This window comes from Nicotiana tabacum, chromosome 15, assembly GCF_000715075.1.
Source record: "Nicotiana tabacum cultivar K326 chromosome 15, ASM71507v2, whole genome shotgun sequence".
Taxonomy (NCBI): Eukaryota; Viridiplantae; Streptophyta; class Magnoliopsida; order Solanales; family Solanaceae; genus Nicotiana; species Nicotiana tabacum.
In genome coordinates, this window is record NC_134094.1 from 58826921 (window position 1) to 58850051 (window position 23131).

A 23131-nucleotide genomic window follows, 5' to 3' on the forward strand; every position below is an offset into this window, starting at 1 on the left:
TATTCGTACGATCACGTATACTTGCGTATGCATTTGGGAGTAACAAGTTTTTGGCGCTGTTGCTGGGGACTTAGAAATTAACTATTTTACTATATTAGATTTTTACTTTTTATCTATTTATGTTTTTTATTTTATTTTAGTTTAGTTAGTATTATATATTTTTTACATGGCATCTTTGAACGAAAAGTGGTGGAATGGTAAGTATTCTTATTTTTGTGATCCTTTTCCATATTGTAAAGACCCCACTTGTGGTAACAGTGTAAAAATATTCCCAGGACCGAGTTATGTGCACCATCTCAATTATGTACTATTTGTGGTGAAAATTGAAATAATTGTCCTAAGTGTTGTTACCCTACTCCAATCCCTTTTTACAGTGATTCTAATAATTCGTGTGAGTTTGACAAGAGTAACGAATTGAATGATGTGAAATATGATGTTCGCATTCTTGATATGCACATGAAATTATTAGAGGAATATGGAGGTTTCCGTGAGAAAATTACGAATGAGATGCAACAATTTATAGAAGAAATAGCTGAACTGAGACAAGAGATCAACCAATTTGGGAGTTCTATTCACGACTTGGAGGCTCAATTGCGTGCAAAGGTTGTTGCGTCTAACGCCCAACAATTTAGTAATGAGTTATGTGAAGCCGTAAAAGATCTTTTAGGCCAAATTGAGGAGCGAAAACAAGAATACCAAGCATTAGACCGTGTTCTTGTTGATGATGTCGAGGTTGAGGCAACATATATTATTTAGGAAGTCAAGAATAATGCAGTTTTGGAGTTGGGGCATGTTGGTCATCATTCTAAATTTTTTTCTATATTATGTTTGGATGGGGACATGGATAAATAGCATTTGAATAGATGTTACTATTTTACAAGTTTTCATGTTTTTTTAAGCAAGAATACGTAAACTTTTTGTAACGACCCGATCGGTCGTTTTACTTTCTAGAACCCTGTTCTCCTAAATAAAACTTTCTGTATGTCCTTTTATTAATTTATGGCTTACGGGGATGGTTGGTTCTGAATTTGGAAGGGTTCGGATTGAAATCGGAACACTTGGTTCCTTAAGGTTGGCTAAAAAGGCCAAGTTTGACTTCGGTCAACATTTTAAGTAAACGACCTCAGAATTAGGATTTGATGGTTCCAATAGGTTCGTATGATGATTTCTGACTTGGGCATATGTTCGGATCGGGCTTTGGATGACCCGGGAGCATTTTGGCGCCTAATAGTGAAAGTTGGTTCTTGAAGAATCTTGAAGTTTTTTAAATTTGGTTTGGAGCGGGTTTTGGTGATATCGAGGTCCAAATAGAATTTCGAGATAGGGAATAGTTCCGTAATGTAATTTAAGTCTTGCACGCAAAATTTGGTGTCATTCCGAGTAGTTAAAGTACTTTTCGGTGCATTGGGAGTAAATTGAAGAACTTGAAGTTCTTAATTTCGATTCAATTGGTTTTGGGGTGCGATTCTTGGTTTTGATATTATTTCGGGCTTTCCGAGAGTTCCAGCGAGTCCGTTTTATGATTCCGAACTTGTTGATACGTTCGGGCAGGCCCCCAGGGGCCTCGAGTGTCAATCGGAGGAGGCTCGGACCAAGATGAGAATATGGAGGAACAACTAAAGTATCAGATCTGTCATAATTGCACCTGCGCTTGGCCAGCCGCAGGTGCGAGCCAAGCCTCACAGAAGTGGCCTAGATTCCACAGGTGTGAGATAAGCCTCGTAGAAGCGGGATCGCAGAAGCGAAAACCCGTCCGCAGAAGCGACGCCAGCCGGCCCAGGAGAGTTCCGCAGAAGCAGACTTTTCTCCGCAGAAGCGAGGGTGTAGGTGCGGCCATATGATCGCAGGTGCAGAAATCGCTGGAGGCAGTGAACTTCATTTAATATGGGACTTAGGCGTTTTTCTCCCATTCTTCACACATTTGGGTGATTTTAAAGCTTCAAAAAGGGAGACTTCAACCTAGCTATTGAGGGTAAGTAATTCCTACCTTAATGTGAGTTTAATACATAGATTATGGGTAGATTTCAATATGAAAATTGGTAGAAATCATGGGCTTAGATGAAAAACCTAGGGGTTTATAAAAATGAGATTTTACAACAAAAATGATTATGAAACTTAGTTAAAACCATATATTTATATTCCTAAGGTAATGGGTAACACCTTTCTTCAAAAATTTTCGAAATCCGGGTATGTGGGCCTGGGGGTGAATTTTAGGAATCTTGTAATTTGGGTTGGGTAATGACTCTAATAGTGGAGATATGAACTTTTGAGTATAGATTGATTGATTTAAGTAATGTTTGACTAGTTTTGAGTCGTTTGGCATCAAATTTAGAGGTTTAAGAGCATTCTTGAATTGGGAAGTAGGCTTTGAGACGAGGTAAGTCTCTTTTCTAACCTTGTAAGAGGGAATTAACCCCATAGGTAAATTATAACTAAAATGTGCTCCTACGTGTAGGGATTACATACATACGAGGTGACGAGAGTCCGTACGTAGCTACTAATTATGCTATTGTCCGGGTAGTCTAGGACCTATACCATGCTATACTTGAAATGTTTGCACTCCAATTTGTTGATTTAATTGTTTAAGGCATATTTGAAATTGATAAAATAATTTAAAAAGGTTAAAGTTACTTACTTAAAGTTGCGAATGGAGCACCTGACTATAAATGAGAACTTGTGTGTTATTTGAAATGTTTTCTATGTGTGGAGTGGGCCGAATGCCTCAGTAGCAGATAGATGCATCTATGGTTCATGCCGTTCGACCCTCGGCAGTGCATGGTTTAAATATTATGTTGGATCGGGCCGTACGACCTCGGCATAATATGCGCATGAAAACCTTTGGAATTTTCATGATTTACATTTCTTAAAATGCCTTGAATTACAAGCTGTTAAATAATGAAACTAAGCTTGGGATTTAATACTTACGAAAGAAGAATTTACTATTTCCTAATATTGAGCTTTCAGTATTGTTCATGAAATCCATGCTTAGTATATATTTGATACATCATTGTGGGCCCATAGTAAGTGTTAAAGTCGACCCCTCGTCACTACTTCTTCGAGGATAGACTGGATAGTTACTGGGTACATATTGTTTATGTACTCATACTATACTTCTGCACTTGATTGTGCAGGATCTGAGGTAGGTACATCCGATTACCAGTCCGGTGCGCATATTTGATCCCCACTACAAGACTACAAAGTGACTGCCCTTCAGTGTCGTTCTGCAGTAGACATATTCTATTTCTTTGTTTATTTGTTTTGTCTATCCCATTTCAGACAGTAGGTTAGAATTCTTTTGTATATTCTACTAGTAGCCCATATACTTGTAACACCGGGTCTTGGCACACACTAGTAGACTTATGATTTTGGGTTGTATTTCTACATTAATGATGTCATTTAGCTGTTTTCATTTTGGTCACTTTAAATTCTGTTATTTGCTAAATCCTCTAAATTTTTAAAGAAAGTTAGGTGTTTGACTTATTAAAAATGGAAATCACTAGATTGTTCACTGTCGGCTTGCCTAGAAACGGTGTTGGGCGCCATCACGGCCTAAACCAGAATTTGGGTCGTGACAACATGGTATCAAAGCAATAGGTTCACGTATGTCTCACAACTTATGGACAGACCTAATAGAGTCCTGCAGAACAGTGCGGAGACGTCCGTGCTTATCTTCAAGAGGCTATAGGGTGTTAGGAAGCTACTCTTTATTCATCTCCTATTGTGCAGTTGATGGTATACTAAGTTCTTTTCTCTCATTCTCTCGCAGATGGTGAGAACGCATATGGCAGACATTCCAGACCCGGGAGGAGCTGCTCCCCCCGTTGCTAGAGGTAAAGGTAGAGGCTGGGGGAGGGCATCGGCCTGAGGTAGGGGACGAGAACGTCCCAAAGCTGCACTAGTTGTACAACCAGCGGATCCAGTGGAGGATCCCATCATTAAGGAGTAGGGTGAGGTGCCCGCAACATAGCCAGCCTTGGTAGATTTCATTTCAGCACTGGGCTATCAGGAAGTCATGGGCCGTATGTTGCGGTTCATGGACACTATGACTCAGGCTGGATAATTTCTAGCAGACCCCGCCACCTCTCAAGCAGGAGGGGAGAAGAGACCCCTACCGATCAGGCTCCTGGGCATGTAGCTGCTATATATCATACCCGGGGCACTCTCCCCATGGGTGGAGCCCAGACAGTTGCAGCAGTTGTACCTGAGCTTAGACTAGCTGCGGCCGGTGAGCTGCAGAAGCTTTTAGATAGATGGACTAGGCTTCACCCTCTGGTGTTTGGGGGTGAGCGACACGAGGATCCTCAGGACTTTATTGATAGGTGCAGGGACAGACTGCACAACATGAGGATATTGGAGTCTCACGGGGTGGATTTCACTACCTTTCAGTTGGAGGGCCAAACACGTAGGTTGTGGTAGTCTTATCTTCTTAGTAGACCAGCAGATTCTCCTCCCATGACTTGGGGCCAGTTCACACGCCTATTCTTGGACAGGTATATTCCACCCTCTCAGAGGGAAGAGTTGCAATTCCAGTTTGAGCAGCTCCAGCAAGGTTAGATGTCCGTGACAAATTATGAGGTGAGATTCTCTGAGCTGTCTCGCCATGCACTGATGATACTCCCTACTGAGGCGGAGCAGGTGCAGAGGTTTGTTGCGGGGTTGCACTTAGGTATCCAGGCTAGTATGTCCCGAGAGGTAGAGATGGGGACTTCCTACCAGCTAGTAGTGGAGATTGCTCGGGGGATCGAGGGCTATCGCCAGAGAGGTAGGGAGCAGATGCAGCAGGACAAGAGGGTCCGTTACTTCGGGGATTTCATAGGTGCCCCAACTAGGGGCAAAGGTCAGTTCAGGACGGGTCAGCCTAGTAGGCCCCCATATCCAGCACCGCCGCCTCCACGGGGTGCTCCAGCGTGACCTTATTTTAGCGATATGCCAGAGAGTTCTTACCGACCGCCAGTTGCTCAGGGTCCTTCAAGTGGGTACTTCGGTCATCAGGTTTCTTCTAGTGCTTACTTCAGTGCCATGCTAGAGAGTTTATATCGCCCATTAACAATTCAGGGTTCTTCCGGTGGGTATTCAGGCTATCAGGGTCAGACTTCAGGGCAGCAGATCACCGCGCCGAGAGGTTGTTTTGAGTGCGGGGATCTTAGTCATTTACAGAGATTTTGCGGAGATTTTGCGCCGAGAGGTTATCTTCGGGGCAAGGCAGTGCAGCAGGGCCAGCAGCCCATGATTATAGCTCCAATAGCCGCACCAGCCATCAGGCCACCTAAAGGCGGAGGGGAGGTGGGTAGAGGCCGACCCAGAGATGGAGGTCAGGCAGACGGAGGCCAGTCGGGGGGAGCTCCAGCTAGATTTTATGCTTTTATGGGAAGAACATATGCAGTGGCCTTAGATGCCATGATCACAGTATTATTTGATCCAGGATCTACCTATTCGTATGTGTCATCCCTATTTGCCAATTTTCTGGATATTCCTCGTGAGTCCTTGGGTACTCCTGTTTATGTGTCCACTCATGTGGGCGATTCTGTTGTTGTGGATCAGATCTATCGGTCCCGTGTGGTTACATTTTGTGGATATGAGACTAGGGATGATCTTCTGTTGTTTGATATGATCGATTTGAGACCATCCTGGGCATGGACTGGCTATCCCCATATCATGCCATCCTTGATTTACATGCCAAGACTGTTACTTTAACGATGCTAGAGTTGTTGAGATTGGAGTGGAAGGGTTCATCTGTCAGTACATCTAGTCGAGTTATATCTTTTTGAAGGCTCGACATATGGTCGATAAGGGTTGCTTGGCTTATCTAGCCTATGTTCAGGATACTACCGTAGAGTCTCCGATGATTGATTCAGTGCTAGTAGTTCGGGAGTTCGCCGCTGTGTTTCCTTTGGACCTTCCAGGTATGCCACCAGATCGTGATATTGATTTTTGAATTGACTTGGCTTCAGGCACTCAGCCTATATCAATGCTACCGTACCGAGTGTTAGCAAAGGTGTTCGTAAGGCCGAGTGTATCACCTTGGGCTGCACCAGTATTATTTGTGAATAATAAAGATGGGAACATGCGGATGTACATTGATTACCGCTAGTTGAAAAACGTCACCATTAAGAACAAGTACCTGTTGTTGCGTATTGATGAGTTGTTTAACCAGTTGCAGGGTGCTAGAGTGTTTTCTAAATATGGCCATTATGAGTTTCTAGTGATGTCCTTCGGCTTGACCAATGCCCCAATGGTGTTTATGGATTTGATGAACAGGGTGTCCAGGCCTTATATTGATTCCTTTGTTATTGTCTTCATTGATGACATCTTGATTTACTCATGTAGCATGGAGGAGCACGAGTAACATTTGAGAGTAGTGCTTCAGATCTTGCGGGAACAGAAGCTATATGCTAAGTTCTCGAAGTGTGAGTTTTGGTTAGATTCCGTGGCATTCTTGGGGAATGTGGTATCAAGCAAGGGTATCAAGGTAGATCCCAAGAAGATTGAGGTAGTTCAGAGTAGGCCTCGTCCCACTTCGGCGACTGAGATCAGGAGTTTCTTGGAATTAGCAGGTTATTATCGCCGGTTTGTGGAGGGATTTTCATCTATTGCAACACCTTTGACTAGGTAGACCCAGAAGGGTGCTCCGTTCCATTGGTCCGAGGATTATGAGGCGAGCTTTCACAAGCTCAAGACAGCTTTGACTACAACACCGGTTCTAGTGTTGCCTTCCGGTTCGGGGATGTATACAGGTTTTTGCGACGCCTTACACAATTGTTTGGGTTGTGTACTGATAAAGAAGAGGCGAGTTATTGCATATGCTTCGCGTCAGCTGAAGATTCATGAGAGAAATTACCCTATGCACGACCTAGAATTAGCCGCGATTGTTCATGCTCTTAAGATCTAGAGCCATTACCTTTATGGAATGTCCTGTAAGGTTTACACTGATCATTGCAGCTTGCAGCATTTGTTCAAGCAAAGGGATCTTAATTTGAGGCAGCGCAGAGGGCTTGTGTTATTGAAGGATTATGACATCACTATTCTTTATCATCCGGGCAAGGCAAATGTGGTCGCAGATGCCCTGAGCAGAAAGGCAGAGAGTATGGGTAGCTTGGCATTCATTTCAGTAGAGGAGAGACCACTAGCCTTGGACATTCAGTCCTTGGCTAACAGACTTGTGAGGTTGGATATTTCAGAGCCCAATCGAGTTCTTGCATGTGTTATTGCCCAGTCTTCACTATTGGAGCAGATCAAGGCTCAACAGTTTGATGATCCACACTTGGTAGTTCTCAGAGAGACGATTCTATAGGGTGGTTCCAAGGAGGTTTCTATTGGCAAAGATGGTGTTCTGTGACTCTAGGGTCATCTATGCATTCCTAATGTCGATGACGTGAGGGAGAGAATTCTAGAGGAAGCGCAAAGTTCTCGATATTCCATTCACCCAGGTGCTACGAAGATGTATCGCGACCTGAAGCATCATTTTTGGTGGCGGCGGATGAAGAAAGACATAGTTGAGTATGTAGCTAGATGCTTAAATTGCCAGCAGGTTAAGTATTTTCTTAAATTGCCAGCAGGTGCACTTTATTTGTGTTTGAGCTTTAATTAGTAGTGATTTGCACTTATTGTGTGTTTTATGCCTTGTAGGAATAATTTTGAGATATGTAGATGTTATGGAATGAATTTGAGCGATTTGGAGCTTTGAAGTCCGAGTAAAAACCCAAGGGAGTATGCCAAGATCATGTTCGGGGGTGGTCGAGGACCATCTCTGGACGTCAAAAATCAAGTTTGAAGGCATACTCTAAGAAAACCCCACTGGCGCGATGCGTGGGGTGCCGCGGCTGCCTTTTCCATACTACCTGACAGATTTTGACTCTCTGGATTTCCCCACTAATGCCCCGCATTGCACGTCATCACATTACGCGCGCCTGTGTAATATTTACCGAGCCAATGTCCTATTTTGCCTAGGAGAAGGTGATTTTGTCTGGGCCCAACCCTACTCGGTATAAATACATGAAAAAACGTTATTTTCTGGACTTTTGACACACTTTCGACCTAAGGAGGCTAAGGAGGAGTTGGAAGAACACAAGCACACTGATTTCATCATTCATTGCTCACTAAAGACCTGAGTTTGGATTGAATTTATGTTTTCCTAGACTCTAATTTTATTTGTGATAAATTTCTCCATGTCTATGGTGTAGTTCTCTTTAGGCTTTGATGGATTTGGTGTATTGATGATTGTTTGTGGATTATAACTCTAGTTTTATGTATTGAATCGTTTGGATGATTTAATTTTTGCATCTATATTCACTAGTTCATGTAATCGAGAGAGCCATAACGGTGATATCTTTGCATTATATTGTTGGTTTAGTTCATAGATTCTAGTAAGTAATCGAAAGGGGCTAGTTGAATCGTTGATTAAACCTAGTTAGGAGAATAATCAAAAGAGGTTTTCCTAAAGACCAATCCATTACGCATTCTTGCATATCCTTACGTACTTAAATTAGTTCATCTTGTGAGGTTAAGACTTAATCAATAGAGGATTTTTGTTGAACGTTTGAACTAATAATTGAGTGAATTCGAAAGACTCACTTGAACATTAGAAGTGAATTATCTAGAGTTAGATCCCAAACAATTATCTTGCACATATACTATCAAATCCCTATCTTATCCCATTGATAATTGTCTTTGCTTAGTCCTTGTTTCGATTGTCATTAGTCAATAACTTTAGATTCTTAGTAAAGTTTAGTTATTAATCATATAAATCTTAATTGTTGATCACCTTGGATAGCAACCGAGCTAGAAACTACGAGAATACTTTTGAAATCCAATCCCTGTGGATACGATATTATACTGTACTCATTACAAACAAAACTGGAATTAGCTATGAACGTCGTCGCTAATCTATCGCTAAATTGCCCGTAGCTAGCAGAATTGCTTGATAATCTGTCGCTAATCCATCGCTAAATGAGATTAGCAACGAATTTTTCTGTTTAGCTACAGAATTTGTCCGTCGCTAAAACCATATTTTTTAGTAGTGACTATATTTGATTAGCGAGCATAATTTAAGTGTGAGTTTTGCGCTCATCAAAATTTGGCGCCGTTATCGAGGATTGGCAATCAATAGTGTTTGAAATAGTTTGTAGTGCTAATTTAGGAATTTTATCTTTTTATTTCTATTTTCTCTTTTTATGTAGTAACGACCCGGCCAGTCGTTTTGAGTGTATTAGCCCCGATCCCCCTATTTACTGCTTTCCTCATATCTGTTTCTGCTTATGTGACTTACCGGGAGGTCTTGTTTTTGGTTTTGGAGTGTTTTGGGATAATTAGTCCCTAAAACGGAAGCTTAAGTCTTAGGATTTGGCTGGTAGTAGGAATTATATGATGATGACTCCGGAATGGAGTTCTGTTTATTCCATTATCTCCGGTGAGTGATTTTGGACTTTGGAACGTGTCCGAGCTGTGTATTTGAGGTCTGTAGCTAATCTAGGCTTGAAATGGCGAAAGTCGAATTTTTGGAAAGTTTGACCGGGGCGTTGACTTTTGATATCGGGGTCGGATTCGGATTTCGGAAGTTGGAGTAGGTCCGTAATGTTGAAGGTGACTTGTGTGCAAAATATGAGGTCAATCGGACGTGGTTTGGTATGGTTCGGCATCGTTTGTAGAATTTGGATGTTTAGAAGTTTTTTAGGCTTGAATCCGGGTGTAATCTGTGTTTTGATGTTGTTTTTGGTGATTTGAAGGTTCGACAAGGTTCGCATTGGGTTATTGTACTAGTTCGTATGTTTGGTTGAGGCCCCGGGGCCCTCGAGTTGATTTCGGGTGGTTAACGGAGTAGATTTTGAGTTGATAAAGCAGCTGAAGTACTGCTGCTACTGGTGTGACCGCACCTGTGGAGTGGGCACCACATGTGCGAGCCCACAGAAGCGGGGTAGGAACCGTAGAAGCGGCCAAAGATGAGTTGAGCATAGGTCGCAGGTGCGAACATTTTCCCGCACATGCAATGGCCGCAGAAGCGGGCAGGTAGGCGCAGGAGTGAGATCGAGCCGCATGTGCGATAGGATTCTCGCACCTACAATAGGTGTCGATGCTGTCCTTTGATCACATAAGCGGAGCCAGCGGATAAGTGACTTCCACAAGAGCGGGAATGTTTCCGCAGAAGCGGCCCCGCAGGTGCGGATAGATGGTCGCAGGTGCGAAAAGTCTAGGTAGAAGGTTTAAAAGCATGGGTTCGCGATTTTAGTCTTATTTCAACATTTTGGACTCGGATTTAGGTGATTTTGGAGAAGATTTTCGAGGTTATTATTGAGGTAAGCTTCTTGTACTCGTTTTGGAGTGAAATTTGGGGGTTTAGGGCTTGAAAATTGGATAGTGGATTTTGGGGATTTGGATGACCAAATGGTGTCGAATGTTGATAAATTTGATATGGTTAGACTCATGAGTGAATGGGATTTCGGATTTTGTGACTTTTGTCGGATTTCGAGGCATGGGCCTGGGGGCCGGGTTGAGCCTATTTCAGATTTTGGCTTATAATTTCATTTTTTTGTGGAATTGATTCTTTTAGCCTATATTAATTATATCGTACTGCTTATGGCTAGACTCGGGGTGTTTGGAGATTGATTCGAGGGGAAAAGGCATTGCGGAGTAGGATTTTGCGCGGTTTGAGGTAAGTAATAGTTTTAAATCAGGTCCTGAGGGTATGATACCCCGGATTATTGGATTATGTGAGTATTTTGGAGGTGACGCGCGTGCTAGGTGACGGACGTGTGGGTGTGCACCGTGGAAATTGGAACTTGGTCCATTCCGTGAAACTGTAAAGTTGAATAACTTGTTGCTAGCTATATGCTCTCTCTGTGTTATAGAAATTTGACTACAAATCATGTTAGAAATCATGCTTGGGCTATGTGATGGTACTGTTGGAACCCGCCGATGTCACGTACTTGTTGAATTACTTGCTAATTGCTGTCTTGTACCCACTCATGGTTTTAATTGCGTATCATATCTCAGTCATTTCTTGATTCTTGTTGATGCACTATGTTATCTTTTTTTGGGCAGATCTTTGTGATTTCTGAGAGCGCGAGAGACTAGAGAGGTTGATGACTGAGTGAGGTCGTGGGCCTGTCTGTGAGGTATTGATACTACGGCACGTGAGTTGTTCGTGCAGTACGTGAGTTGTCCGTGCGGATCCACATATTGATACTATAGCACGTGAGTTGTCCATGGAGCACGTGAGTTTTCCATGCGGATATAGCGCTTGGGCTGAAAGGAGCCCCTCCGGAGTTTGCAAACCGCCAGTGAGCGAAGTTACCTATTGAGTGTGAGTACTGAGGGCTGAGAGCCAAGTGATCTGAGCTATTGTGACGAGTTGAGTGACTATTGCCCTGAGAGGCTGTACTTACTTTTTCATTTGTTAATGCACTTAGTTGCTATCTGTCATTGTTGTGAAATTCCCGAAAGATTCTATATCTGGATTACCTAAACTTTAACTGTATAAAACTGACTGGACTTAAACTGCTGGATGTGAAAGTATGTCTATTATTTGCTAGAATTATTGAAAATGAACTGTAATTGTATTGCTCGTCACTACCTTCTTAGTTCCTTACTTATTTTTGTTACTTACTCAGTTGGTTGTACCCACGCTACACCATACACTTCGTGTGCAGATCCAGGTGTTCCCGGTCGTAGCGGGTATTGATATTTGAGCAGCTGATTCCGGAAACTATCAAGGTAGCTGCATGGAGTTTGTAGGCCTTATAGATGTCGGCTTGCTTAGTATCACGTTAGGTGCCATCAAGATGGGTTAGGTTTTTGGTCGTGACAAGTTGGTGTCAGAGCCTAGGTTACATAGGTCTCAAGAGTCATGAGCTAGTTTAGTAGAGTCTTGCGGATCGGTACAGAGACATTTGTACTTATCTTCGAGAGGCTGCCGAACCCTTTGGAAATTTCACATTCTTGAATTTTTGTCGTGCGAATCTTTTGATGTTGGTAACTAAATTTTCTTTTGTTCTAATTCTCTCACAGATGGTGAGTACGCGTACTACTGGGTAGGATGGACAGCCACCGGTACCACCAGTCAGGGTCGCGAGAGGTCGAGGTCGCGGTAGAGGCTACGGTAGAGGCAGAGGTACAGCTCGCACCGCAACTAGGGCAGCACCTGTAGATCCGCCAGTTGCCCCAGTTCAGGAGCAGGCTCCAGTTGTGAATGAGCATGTGGGACTAGCTCAGGCACCACCCGTGCCCATTATGATTCCAGGCCATCAGGAGGCCTTAGCTCAGATTCTGACCGCGTGTTCCAATCTTGCTCAGGCAGCCTCTGTTCTGGCCGCAACAACCACTTCTCAGGATGGGGGAGGTACTCAGACTCCCGCTTCCCGCACACCAGAGCAGGTGGTACAGGTACTCCAGACACCGGGGGCACCACCAGCTTAGCCGGTTGCAGTTGCTCAGGACTATGTAGTCCCTATCATGCCTGATGATGAGCATCGTAGATTGGAGAGGTAAGGCAGACTGCAGCTTCCATCTTTCAGTTGTACCGAGGGAGAGGATGCATAGGGCTTCTTGGATAGGTGTCAGAAGATACTCTGTACAATAGGTATTCTAGAGACCAGTGGGGTCTCGTTCACTGATTTTCAGTTCTCTAGGTCTGCCTTCAGTTAGTGGGAGGCTTACGAGAGGCATAGGCTGGTCAGCGCAACATCCCTTACCTGGCAGCAGTTCTACGGTCTGTTCTTAGAGAAGTTCATGCCTCAGTTCCGCAGAGAGGAGCTGCGCAGGCAGTTCGAGCAGCTACATCAGGGTGATAGGTCCGTGACGCAGTATGAGATGAGATTTTCAAAGTTGGCCCATCATGCTATCTGGTTAGTTCCCACAGAAAGGGAGAGGATTATGAGGTTCATGGATGGCCTCACTTTTCAGCTGCAATTGCTTATGAATAGAGAGAGAGAGTGTATGGTGCTACTTTCGATGAGGTTGTCGACGTTGCTCATCAAATTGAGATGGTTCGCAGCAGGAGCGGGTTGAGAGGGAGGCCAAGAGGCCTTGTGGACAAGGTGGATTCAACGGTGTTCCTTCTGGGGGCAGTTCCACCACGGTAAGGGTCGTCCTTTCAGACATGCTCAGACGGCTCGCCCAGTTCACCGTGGTGCATCATTTGGCCACGGTTCACACAACTATCAGCGGGGCTAGTCTTCATTCAGTGCACTACCAGTGCAGATTTATCACCCTGCCTTGTCAGCTCCGGTGTCTACGGGTAGTTCTTCGGGGCATCAGAAGCAGCAGTTCCGTCAGAGGAGGGGCTCTTTCGAGTGCGGAGAGTTTGGTCATATTAAGAGAGATTGCCCTAGGTTGTTGGTTGGGACTTCATAGCAGAGTTCTCGACCAATGGCACCAGCACCAGCAGCTTCAGCACCCGCCCAGCCAGCTAGGGGTGGGGTTCAGTCAGCTAGGGGTCGCCCTAGAGGGGGAGGCCGATCAGGGGGCGGCCAGTTCTGTTTCTATGCTCTTCCTGCCAGACCAGCTACCATTGCTTCGAATGTTGTGATTATAGGTATTGTCTTAGTTTTCCATAGAGATGCCTCTGTATAATTTGACCCTGGTTCCACTTATTTATATGTGTCATTTTATTTTGCTCATTATCCAGATATGCCCCGTGAGCCTCTAGTTTCATTTGTTCATGTGTCTACGTCGGTGGGCAAAACTGTCATTGTGGACCATGTATATCGGTCATGTCTGGTGACTATTGGGAGTCTGGAGACTAGAGTGGATCTCTTGTTGCTTAGTATGATCAATTTTGACTCGATTTTGGATATGGATTGGTTGTCTCCATGTAATGTTATTTTATATTATCACGCTAAAACCGTGACGTTGGCGATGCCGGGGTTGCCGAGGGTTGAGTGGAGCGGCTCTATAGACTATGTTCCCATTAAAGTGATTTCATACTTGAAGGCTCAGCGGATGGTTGCGAAAGGTTGTCTATCTTATCTAGTCTTTGTGAGGGATGTTAGTGTAGAGACCCCTGCTATTGATTCTATTCTGGTGGTGCGAGATTTTCCGAATGTGTTTCCTGCAGACCTGCCGAGCATGCCACCCCACAGGGATATTGATTTCGGTATTGATTTGGTGCCGGGCACTCAGCCCATATATATTTCACCGTACCATATGGCACCGGCTGAGTTGAAGGAGTTGAATGAGCAGCTTCAGGAACCCCTTGATAAGGGGTTTATTCGGCATAGCGTCACCTTAGGGTGCACCAGTTCTATTTGTGAAGAAGAAGGATAGTACTATAAGAATGTGCATTGATTATAGACATTTGAACAAGGTCACAATCAAGAACAAATATCATTTTCCGTGTATTGATGATTTGTTTGACCAGCTTCAGGGAGCAATGGTGTTCTCCTAGATTGATTTGAGGTCAGGGTATCACCAACTGAAGATTCGGGACTCAGATATTCTTAAGACAGCTTTCAGGACCCGATATGGCCATTACGAGTTCCTTGTGATGTCTTTTGGGCTGACCAACGCCCCAACATCGTTCATGTATCTGATGAACAGTGTGTTTCAGCCTTATCTTGACTCTTTCGTTATTGTATTCATTGATGACATCCTGGCGTACTCTCGTAGCCGGGAGGAGCATGCCCAGCATCTGAGGTTTGTGTTACAACGATTGAGGGAGGAGAAGCTTTATGTAACGTTCTCCAAGTGTGAGTTTTGGCTCAGTTTAGTGGCGTTCTTGGGACACGTGGTGTCCAGTGAGGTTATTCAGGTAGACCTGAAGAAGATAGAGGTGGTTCAGAGTTGGCCCAGACCGTCCTCAACCACGGAGATTCGGAGTTTTCTCAGTTTGGCTGGTTACTACCGCCGTTTTGTGGAGGGCTTCTCATTTATTGCATTGCCCTTGACCAAATGGACCCAAAAGGGTGCTCCTTTCAGGTGGTCGGAGAAGTGTGAGGAGAGCTTTCAGAAGCTCAAGACTGCTTTGACCACAGCTCCAGTTCTAGTTCTACCATCAACTTCTGGTTCTTACACAGTGTATTATGATGCCTTGTGGATTGGTATTGGATGTGTTCTGATGCAGGAGGGTAGAGTGATTGCTTATGCTTCGTGCCTGTTGAAGCCTCATGAGAAGAACTATCCTGTCCATGACCTTGAGTTAGCAGCTATTGTTCATGCCTTGAAGATTTGGCGGAACTATTTGTACGGAGTCCATTATGAGATTTACCCTGATCATAGGAGTTTGCAACATCTGTTTAACAAGAAGGATCTTAACTTGCGTCAGCGGAGGTGGTTGGAGCTTTGTAGGGACTATGATATCACCATTTTGTACCATCTCGAGAAGGCCAATGTGGTGGTCGATGCCTTAAGTCACCGGGCGTAGAGTTTGGGGAGCTTAGCATATCTTCCAGCAGCAGAGAGGCCGTTGGCATTGGATGTTTAGGCCTTAGCTAGCCAGTTTGTTATATTGGATGTTTCTGAGCCGAGTCGAGTATTGGCTTGTGTGGTCTCTCGGTCTTCTATTTATGATCGTATCAGGGAGCGTCAATATGATGACCCCCATCTGATAGTCCTTAAGGACATGGTCTAGCATGGTGATGCTAAGGATGTCACTATCGGTGTTGATGGTGCATGAGGATGCAGGGCAGGCTATGTGTGCGCAATGTAGATGGTTTGCGTGAGTTGATTCTCCAGGAGGCTCACAGTTTGCGGTATTCTATTCACTCGGGTAACGCGAAGATGTATCAGGACTTGAGGCAACATTACTGGTAGAGGAGAATGAAGAAGGACATAATTGAGTATGTAGCTCGGTGCCTAAATTACCAGCATGTGAAGTATTAGCATCAGCGACCAGGTGGGTTGCTTCAGAAGTTAGAGATTCCGGAGTGGAAATAGGAGCGGATCACTATGGATTTCGTTGTTGGGCTTCCACGGATTCAGCGAAAGTTTGATGTAGTTTGGGTGATTGTTGATAGGCTGACCAAGTCAGCTCTTTTCATTCCTGTGATGACAACCTATTCTTCCGAGCAACTAGCTCGCGTGTATATCCACGAGATTGTCAGGCTTCATGGCGTACCGGTATCTATCATCTCGGATTGGGGTACGCAATTTACATCATGGTTTGGGAGGGTCGTACAGCATGAGTTGGGCACTCGAGTAGAGTTGAGCACAACATTTCACCCTCATACGGATGGATAGTCCGAGCGCACAATTGAGATATTAGAGGATATGCTCCATGCATGTGTAATGGAGTTTGGGGGTTCGTGAGATCAGTTCTTGCATCTAGCAAAGTTTTCTTACAACAACAGTTACCAGTCGAGCATCCAAATGGCACCATATAAGGCTTTGTATGGTCGGCAGTGTAGGTCTCCGGTGGGTTGGTTCGAGCCGGGCGAGGCTAGATTATTGGGTACAGACATGGTTCAGGATGCTCTGGAAAAGGTTAAGGTGAGTCAGGATAGAGTACTCACAGCCCAGTCCAGACAGAAGAGTTATGCGGATCGGAAGGTTTGCGATGTTGCATTCTTGGTTGGAGAGCGGGTCTTGCTCCGAGTGTCACCTATGAAGGGTGTTATGAGGTTCGGAAAGAAGGGCAAGATGAGCCCGAGGTTTATTGGCCCATTTGATGTATTGTTACTTCTTGGGGAGGTTGCTTATGAGCTTGCCTTGCCTCCCATTCTACCAGGAGTTCAGCAAATATTCCATGTTTCTATGTTCCGGAAGTATCACGGCGATCCGTTTCACGTATTGGATTTTAGCTCAGTCTAGTTGGACAAGGATTTATCTTATGTTGAGGAGCCGGTGGCGATCTTGGATAGGCAAGTTCGAAAGATGAGGTCAAAGAATATTGCTTCTCTATAGGTTCAGTGGAGGGGCCAGCCGGTCGAGGAGGCGACTTGGGAGACCAAGCATGATATGCACAACCGTTATCCTCGTCGTTTCACCACTTCAGGTATGTCTCTATGCGCGTTCGAGGACGACGGATTATTTTAAGAGGGGGAGGATGTAACGACACAGCCGATCATTTTGAGTGTATTAGCCCTGATCCCATTATTTACTGCTTTCCTCGTATCTATTTCTGCTTACGTGACTTACCGGGAGGTCATGCTTTTAGTTTCGGAGTATTTTGGGACACTTAGTCCCTAAAATGGAAGCTTATGTCTTAGTATTTTGACCGTAGTCGTAATTTTGTCAAGGCGACTCCGGAATGGAGTTCCGTCGGTTCCGTTGGGTGATTTTTGACTTAGGAGAGTGTCCGGACTGTAAATTTAAGGTTTGTACCTAATTTAGGTTTGAAATGGCCTAAGTGAAAATTTTGGGAAGTTTGACCGGGGCATTGACTTTTTATATTGGGGTCGGATTCAGATTTCAGAAGTTGGAGTAGGTCCGTAATGTTGAAGGGGAGTTGTGTGCAAAATTTGAGGTCAATCGGACATAGTTTGGTATGGTTCAACATCATTTGTAGAATTTGGAAGTTTATAAGTTCTTTAGGCTTGAATCGGGGTGTAATCTGTGTTTTGATGTTGTTTTGGGTGATTTGAAGGTTTGACTAGGTTTGCATTGGGTTATTTGACTAGTTGGTATGTTTGGTTGAGGTCCCGGGGCCCTCGGGTTGATTTCGGGTGGTTAACAGACTAGATTTTGAAGTGAAACTTGGGGGTTTAGGGCTTGAGAATTCGAGAGTGGATTTTGGGCATTTGGATGACCAAATGGTGTCGTATTTTGATAAATTTGGTATGGTTAGACTCGTGAGTGAATGGCCTTTCGGGTTTTGTAACTTTTGTCAGATTTCTAGGCGTGGGCCCGGTGGCCGGGTTGAGCCTATTTTTGATTTTGGCTTACAATTTTGTGTTTTTCTTGTGGAATCTATTCTTTTAGCCTATATTAATTATATCGTACTGCTTGTGGCGTTTGGAGATTGATTCGAGGGGAAAAGGCATTGCGGAGTAGGATTTTACGCGATTTGAGGTAAGTAACAATTTTAAATCTTGTCTTGAGGGTATGGAACCCCAGATTACTGGATTATGTGAGTATTTTGGAGATGACGCACATGCTAGTTGACGGGCGTATGGGTGTGCACCATGGGAATTAGGACTTGGTCCATTCCCTAAAACTGTAAAGTTGAATAACTTGTTGCTAGCTATATGCTTTCCCTGTGTTAAAGAAACTTGACTGCAAATCATGTTAGAAATCATGCTTAGGCTATGTGATGGTACTGTTGGGACCCGCAAAGGTCACTTACTTTGTTGAATTACTTGCTAATTGATGTCTTGTACTCAGTCATGGTTTTACTCGCATATCATATCTCAACCTCTTCTTGATTCTTGTTGATACAGTATGTTATCTTTGTTTGAGCCGTTCTTTGTGATTTCTGAGAGCCCGAGATACTAGAGAGGTTGATGACTGAGTGAGGCCGAGGGCATGTCTATGAGGTATTGATACTATGGCATATGAGTTGTCCGTGCAGCGTGTGAGTTGTCCTTGGGAATCCACATATTGATACTATAGCACGTGAGTTGTCCGTGCGGATATTACGCTTGGGCTGAAAGGAGCCCCTCCGGAGTCTGCACACCCCCAGTGAGCGCATGTACCTATTGAGTGTGAGTACTAAGGGCTGAGAGCTGAGTGATTTGAGCTGTTGTGACGAGTTGAGTGACTGTTGCCCTGAGAGGCTGTACTTGGTTTTTCATTTGTTGATGCACTTAGTTGCTATTTGTCATTGTTGTGAAATTTCCTAAAAGATCCTATATCTGGATTACCTGAACTTTAACTGTATAAAACTGATTGGACTTAAACTGCCGGATGTGAAAGCATGTCTATTCTTTGCTGGAATTATTGAAAATGAATTGTAATTGTATAGCTCGTCACTGCTTCTCAGTTCCTTATTTATTTTTGTTACTTACTGAGTTGGTTGTACTCACACATCACCCTGCACTTCGTGTGCACATCCAGGTGTACACAGTCGTAACAGGTATTGATGTTTGAGCAGCTGATTCCGGAGACTATCGAGGTAGCTGCATGGCATTTGCAGGCCTTGGCTCTCCTTCATTATCTTATTCTCATTTCAGTTCTTATTCTTTAGATGTTGTATTAGACTGCTCCTGGTATAGATACTCATGTACTTAGTGGCACCCCGATGTCGGGCTATTTTTCTGCACTTATGCTTTGGATTTTAACTCGATTTTTATGAAAGACTCTGGTTATTTTAAATATATTAATTCATTTCTGTTAAATGTTGAAAGTATTTTGGAGATGTTGACTTGCCTAGTATCACGATAGGCGCCATCACGATGGGTTAGGTTTTGGGTCGTGACATACGTTTGGTGTTCTTTGGTTGTGCCCAGGTTACATGTTAAGATTGGTGTATGACTCTAGCTTCTGCGAAAGAAGTGATATCATACAAGCTAGAGATAGAAAAATAACTGCGACAGCTGAGGAAGAAAAGAAATCTCACCGAGATGTTAGAAAAGGTTGGGAAACCTTCAACCAAAGAAACTATGGCTGAAAACAGTGACGATAATGTAGATTATGTTGTAAGAGAGGCAGCGCAACAATGAGAAAATGCTGCACGGGATGCTGAGGAAGCAGATATTAGAGAAGCACATATTATCTATGAAGAAGAGAGGGGTCGGAGAATTGCTCAAAATCAACCCTTGGCTGCAGACCAGTTCGAAAATATAGCTCCCATTCCTGGGAGAGCACTGGGCGATTATGCTAGACCGGTCTACAATTAAGGCTTATCAAGTGTTAGACCACCTCCAATTACAGCTAACAATTTTGAGTTGAAGCAAGGATTGCTTCCTACCTTTCATAATTATTGTGTCTTCGGAGGGAAGATGAACGGAGATCCAAACACACATCTAATGGACTTCGAGGATATTATGAACACCTTTCCATATAATGGTGTGTCACAAGATGCAGTATACTTAAAGGCATTCCCCTTCACACACAAAGATGATGCAAAATAATGGCTTCGAAGCTTACCCACGGGATTGATTAGAACATGGGAGGATATGACCAGAAAATCACTTGATAAATAATTTTCCACAGCTAAAACGGGTATGTATAGAAGTGAAATCCATAACTTTTTCCCGAAAGAAACTGAAACTGTTTGTGAAGCATGGGAGAGGTTTAAGGAAATAGTCAGAAAGTGTCAACATAGTGAAATTGAACTCTGGATGCAACTCCAGGACTTTTGGGATGGATTGACACCAGCCTCGCGTAGAACATTGAGCAATGCAGCTGGAGGCATGCTGATGAAGAGGACTCCATAGGAGATAGTTACAATCCTTGATGAGTTATCTAAAAATGAAAATTAGTGGCCCTCGGAGACTGCGGAAAGAAGAAGATCAACTGGTGTGCACCAAGTTGATGCTAATACATCTGGCAGCTTGATGCTATGGCTAAAGAAATAAGGAAGCTGACCATAGCCTCGATACGCCTCACAAAGCCTGTGATATATATGGAAGAGGACACCCTACTCATGAGTGACAAGCCTCAATTGAGGAAGTAAATATTGTGGGGAATTACAACTTTAATGCAATGGGTCAGAAGCACCTAGGATTTTCATGGAGTTCACCTGGGGGATACCGCTAATGCATGGCAATAAAACCACCCCAGATTCTAAGGACATGGAGCTCCGGGTTTATGAATCAGTCGAGGCAGCAGTTTCAGCCTCAACAGCCCAATCATCCTGGTCTAGCAGAGCTCATGAAGGCCTTCATTGTGAAAACTGATGAAAGATTTGGAGTAAAAGGAGCAGCAATTAAAAATTTAGAGAACTAAGTGGAACAGATTGCAACAATATTATCTGAGAGGGTTCCAGGCACTCTCCCTGATGATACTGGAATAAATCCAAAAGAAATAGTGAATGTTGTAACCTTGAGAAGTTGTAAGTAGAAAGATCCCACCCCCGATCCAAAAAGATGTGATACATGAAAAAGAAAGTGGGGAGCAGCCGAAAAGTGATGATGACAAGAAGAAGAAAGGCTCGATGAAAGTGAGAAAAAGAAGGAGGAAAAATTGAGAAGGGAGGAATATGAAGAGAGCAAGCATATGCCTTATTTACCTTTCCCTTAAAAGCTATATAGAGAAAAGCTGGACAAGCAATTTGAGAGATTTTCGGATGAGCTGAAACAGGTTCATGTGAACTTACCATTCACATAAGTGCTCTCACAAATGCCTTCTTATGCTAAATTCTTGAAAGAAATCCTTACGAAGAAGAGGAAAGTAGAAGGGACTTCAGTGGTCAAGCTCATAGAGCATTGCAGTGCGATATTGCAAAAATAAACTCCCATAAAAGTGTGAAGATCCAGGGAGTTTTACTATACCTTGCTCTTTAGGAACTATTAATTTTGATAAGTTTTTATGTGATTCTGGTTCCTCAATTAGTTTAATTCCTCTATCTATTTACAGGAAACTGGAGAAGGAGATTCGAGAGATAAGGTCTGCACCAATATTGTTGCAACTGGCAGACCAAACGACTTTAATACCCGAAGGGATAGTGGAAGATGTGTTAGTTTGGGTGGATAAGTTCGTATTTCCTATGAATTTTATAGTGGTGAATATGGAGGAAAACATGGAGGCCCCCTCGTATTAGGAATACCATTCTTCGCGACGGGTAGAGTGATATTAGATATACATGAGAGAAAACTCACGCTTAGAGTGGGCGAGGAAACTATGACATTTAAGATGGATGTAGAAAACTTGGTGCAAAAACGAATGGAAATTGAAGGGCTCGAAAGAGAAGGTTGCGGTGAGTGAGAAAGATAAGTGTGGGGTGTACCCCATGAAGGCTGAGAAGAACTTCTCTGCATGGATGTGTGCGTTAGTTCGGACGCGGGGAATGGAGCCCAACTTTGACTCAGACCCCGACTAGATGTTCAGGGAAGTTTCCTTTATCTTATGCTTTGTAATTGTGTGTTATGGCGACATGCCACAACTTAAAGTGTGGGGTGGGGGATATGATGTATGTATGTATATTAGTTTTTTTTTGGTTTTTTTTTGTTTTGTTAGTTTTAGTAGCTAGAGATAGAAAACATTTGAAAAAAGCATAAATATTTTAATTTTTTTTTTCCGACGATGGATATCATCGACATGTTTCATGAGGGATTAAAGTCGGAAGAAAAAAAAGAAAAAAATATTTTCTTTTGTTAGGTAGTGTAATAGTTCCCCCTTGGTATTTGTTTTGTGCCGCAGTGTTCTTTTCCAAGGGTTTTGTTTGAACCGGGTATTGTTAGTTTTATTTTTTTTAGTAGTAGGAAACCTTGTGCTATGGTTTGAATTGAAGGCAATATCTCTTGAATTTATTATGCATTGAGAATAGTAAGTGCTTTAGTTGTGATGCTTAGGCTTAGTTTTTGACTCTTGTATAAGTACCTTAAATTTTATAATCTTAACTTTGCTTAACTGCTTCGACGAGAGTGTCTTGATAGTCCGATCTTGAGTGAGTTATGTGCCATGTGTGTGTGAGGTTTTGCGTTATTATGTGCATTGCATTTGATATCTAGAACTAGCCCCATGTATTTTCAAAGCGAAATAGTAGTTTTATTCGGTCTTTGGAGTGATATAGGCATTTTTTTGTTGAGCCAGTTATATGCTTATACCCACCTAGTTGTTATGTATCTTAGTTAACTCCGTTGATCCTGTAATCCTATTTCTTTGGCAACCACATTATAATCCTTACCCATTTGTTTCAATGGACCATCTATTTGAACCTTGTACCTACTCGTGAGCACTTGAAATTGTTATGAACTTTATAAAAGTTTAAGTGTGGGGTGGTTGGTTTGGCTTTTTAGTGGAACTATTGAAATAAGGAGAAAGGTTCAATGTTTTGAAAAACTAAGAGCCACTTGAGGGATTAAGTTCAGAAAAAAAATAAGTGTATGATTATGGAAAACATATTGCTTCATATTGGTTGCTTGATGTAACTGTGCTTAAAGAAGTGGGGTATTAATGTATATTGATGTGAAGGTGGAGTTATGATTTGGCATGAGTGTGGGGTTTTGAATGGTTAATTGTATGTATTAAAGTTCTTAGGGAGGTGTAGTCACTCTTATATCTAATTATATCCTACCCATCCCGCAGCCTACATTACAACCAATTAAAGTCCTACTTGATCATTGACTGAATGAGCCCAATTAGTAGAGTAGTACACTACGGG

General features: G+C 43.2%; 1 non-coding gene across 1 annotated transcript; it reads right to left on the reverse strand.

Annotated features, from left to right (window-relative positions):
- Positions 1-20030: 20030 nt before the first annotated feature.
- Positions 20031-20137, reverse strand: LOC142169957 (small nucleolar RNA R71). Its single transcript, XR_012699577.1, has one exon. It is a non-coding gene; the product is annotated as a small nucleolar RNA R71 (small nucleolar RNA).
- Positions 20138-23131: the final 2994 nt, after the last annotated feature.